The sequence below is a fragment of the Hyla sarda genome, unplaced genomic scaffold (genome assembly GCF_029499605.1).
Source record: "Hyla sarda isolate aHylSar1 unplaced genomic scaffold, aHylSar1.hap1 scaffold_130, whole genome shotgun sequence".
NCBI lineage: Eukaryota > Metazoa > Chordata > Amphibia > Anura > Hylidae > Hyla > Hyla sarda.
Window position 1 is genome coordinate 443,441 of NW_026607923.1, and position 4,060 is coordinate 447,500.

The 4,060-nt window shown below is 42.3% G+C and overlaps 1 pseudogene; it reads right to left on the reverse strand.

Annotated features, from left to right (window-relative positions):
- Window positions 1-354: 354 nt before the first annotated feature.
- LOC130304964 (U2 spliceosomal RNA) lies at window positions 355-457 on the reverse strand (annotated as a pseudogene).
- Window positions 458-4,060: the final 3,603 nt, after the last annotated feature.

The window sequence follows — 4,060 nt, forward strand, 5'->3', positions numbered from 1 at the left end:
ATGGATGGTTGGCTGGCAACATTTGTTTTTATTATTCCAATACCACAGTACCAATGCATGGTCAATCAACAGCAATGACACCCCCATGTCAATTAACAAGATTCAGCACCCACTACCTGAAAGACAGCTACCTATCATGTCATGTTCAACCTGCACAGGTGTGCTGGTTGCTGAGCTTATTCAATTAAAGAGGACATTCAGCAGCAGCAGTCCTGTGCCTGGTCGCTCCAACAGGGGCCAGACACAAGCGGCACCACCTATTGTCTTTTGCCTGCAGTAGGGGCCCACTGGACTAGCCAGCAAACAGCTGCAGCAGCAAATAAACAGGTAATTTTTCTTTCCAACACTGAACCTTGGTGGTGCACTTAATATATGCTACCAGATAGGGGACATATCAGATATTAAACTGATATAAACAGACACCACATTTGATACTAGCCAAAAGGAAGAATGAGAAGTGATAACTGTGAAAGGGGAGGAACCAACGCTGTCCCCTTCACATGCACCATCACTACTTGTAGGAAGGGAGGCTGGCTGGCAGCCTCCCATACACACTCTGGCTGGGTGGCAGTCACCCACTAGTACACACAGCAGGCCCTAAACCCATATCATTATTGCTAAGCAGGAAGATGGGAGTCCATTTCACTCTGATGGACCATTTTTAAATGCAATCCATAACCTGGCTTTGGCAGAAAACCTTCTTACTCCTCCTACTTGCATTTGATACTGGGTTTAGGATCTGCATAGGAAATACACACGCACACACACACACACACACACACAAGCACACACTTACCTGTGTTGCCTGCTGACGCCTCCTTGGCTGTCCCCAAACAGTATAAAACCAACAGCCACGGGAAACTGTAAGGATAGAGGACATACCTGCATCCTATTGGACTCACTTGTCTTGGTTAAATCCAGCTTATTTGAAAACTTATGGTGCTGCTGCTTGTGCTCATGGCAGTGCTGCTTCTGACAAGGCTGTTCTTTGGTGGGCCTAGGTGACATCACAATCTCCATGGTTACATACGCAACAAAGGTCAGATGTTGTTTACATATGGCCATGCCAGTGGTATTGAGTAGCATATCACAGTGCTAAGGGTCCTGGATGCAACAATCTTTCAATGGGGAATAGCCGCACTGAGTTTGTCAAGTGCACCCATGTTTGCAACTCCAACAATACACACATATGTATGTATGTATGTATGTATGTATGTATGTATGTATGTGTATCTATGTGTATCTATGTGTATCTATGTGTATCTATGTATATCTATCTATCTATCTATCTATCTCTTTCACTCTCTCTTTATGTATATATATATTTTTTTTTTCTTTTTCTTTTATATATATATATATATATATATATATATATATATATATATATATATATATATACATATATATAGAGAGAGAGATGGAAATACTTTTTTAAACATGTTTTCACCTTTTTTTTTAACCTTCTTTTTTTCTTCTCTCCATGTTTTCCTTCTTTCCTCCTTTTTTCCTATGCTGCTGCTTCTTATTTTTCTTCTTTTTCAGACCCTATCATTGCACTATTGCTTATTCAATACCACCAGCAGATGGAGACACTATATTACAACATTAGTTGTGAGCAGCAGTTTGTACAAACAAATGCCTCATAGCTGATGTCCTATCCATTATTGCAATGGATGGTTGGCTGGCAACATTTGTTTTTATTATTCCAATACCACAGTACCAATGCATGGTCAATCAACAGCAATGACACCCCCATGTCAATTAACAAGATTCAGCACCCACTACCTGAAAGACAGCTACCTATCATGTCATGTCCAACCTGCACAGGTGTGCTGGTTGCTGAGCTTATTCAATTAAAGAGGACATTCAGCAGCAGCAGTCCTGTGCCTGGTCGCTCCAACAGGGGCCAGACACAAGCGGCACCACCTATTGTCTTTTGCCTGCAGTAGGGGCCCACTGGACTAGCCAGCAAGCAGCTGCAGCAGTAAATAAACAGGTAATCTTTCTTTCCAACACTGAACCCTGGTGGTGCACTTAATATATGCTACCAGATAGGGGACATATCAGATAGTAAACTGATATAAACAGACACTACATTTGATACCAGCCAAAAGGAAGAATGAGAAGTGATAACTGTGAAAGGGGAGGAACCAACGCTGTCCCCTTCACATGCACCATCACTACTTGTAGGAAGGTAGGCTGGCTGGCACCCTCCCATACACACTCTGGCTGGGTGGCAGTCACCCACCAGTACACACAGCAGGCCCTAAACCCATATCATTATTGCTAAGCAGGAAGATGGGAGTCCATTTCACTCTGATGGACCATTTTTAAATGCAATCCATAACCTGGCTTTGGCAGGAACCCTTCTTACTCCTCCTACTTGCATTTGATACTGGGTTTAGGATCTGCATAGGAAACACACACACACACACACACAAGCACACACTTACCTGTGTTGCCTGCTGACGCCTCCTTGGCTGTCCCCAAACGGTATAAAACCAACAGCCACGGGAAGCTGTAAGGATAGAGGACATACCTGCATCCTATTGGACTCACTTGTCTTGGTTAAATCCAGCTTATTTGAAAACTTATGGTGCTGCTGCTTCTGATCATGGCAGTGCTGCTTCTGACAAGGCTGTTCTTTGGTGGGCCTAGGTGACATCACAATCTCCATGGTTACATACACAACAAAGGTCAGATGTTGTTTACACCTGGCCATGCCAGTGGTATTGAGTAGCATATCACAGTGCTAAGGGTCCTGGATGCAACAATCTTTCAATGGGGAATAGCCGCACTGAGTTTGTCAAGTGCACCCATGTTTGCAACTCCAACAATACACACATATGTATGTATGTATGTAATGTATGTAATGTATGTATCTATGTATCTATCTATCTATCTATCTATCTATCTCTTTCTCTCTTTCTATATGTATATATATATATATATATATATATATATATATAATTTTTTTTTCTTTTAAATATATATATATATATATATATATAGAGAGAGAGAGAGAGAGAGATGGAAATACTTTTTTAAACATGTTTTCACCTTTTTTTTTAACCTTCTTTTTTTCTTCTCTCCATGTTTTCCTTCTTTCCTCCTTTTTTCCTATGCTGCTGCTTCTTATTTTTCTTCTTTTTCAGACCCTATCATTGCACTATTGCTTATTCAATACCACCAGCAGATGGAGACACTATATTACAACATTAGTTGTGAGCAGCAGTTTGTACAAACAAATGCCTCATAGCTGATGTCCTATCCATTATTGCAATGGATGGTTGGCTGGCAACATTTGTTTTTATTATTCCAATACCACAGTACCAATGCATGGTCAATCAACAGCAATGACACCCCCATGTCAATTAACAAGATTCAGCACCCACTACCTGAAAGACAGCTACCTATCATGTCATGTCCAACCTGCACAGGTGTGCTGGTTGCTGAGCTTATTCAATTAAAGAGGACATTCAGCAGCAGCAGTCCTGTGCCTGGTCGCTGCAACAGGGGCCAGACACAAGCGGCACCACCTATTGTCTTTTGCCTGCAGTAGGGGCCCACTGGACTAGCCAGCAAGCAGCTGCAGCAGTAAATAAACAGGTAATCTTTCTTTCCAACACTGAACCCTTGTGGTGCACTTAATATATGCTACCAGATAGGGGACATATCAGATAGTAAACTGATATAAACAGACACCACATTTGATACCAGCCAAAAGGAAGAATGAGAAGGGATAACTGTGAAAGGGGAGGAACCAACGCTGTCCCCTTCACATGCACCATCACTACTTGTAGGAAGGTAGGCTGGCTGGCAGCCTCCCATACACACTCTGGCTGGGTGGCAGTCACCCACCAGTACACACAGCAGGCCCTAAACCCATATCATTATTGCTAAGCAGGAAGATGGGAGTCCATTTCACTCTGATGGACCATTTTTAAATGCAATCCATAACCTGGCTTTGGCAGGAACCCTTCTTACTCCTCCTACTTGCATTTGATACTGGGTTTAGGATCTGCATAGGAAACACACACACAAGCACACACTTACCTGT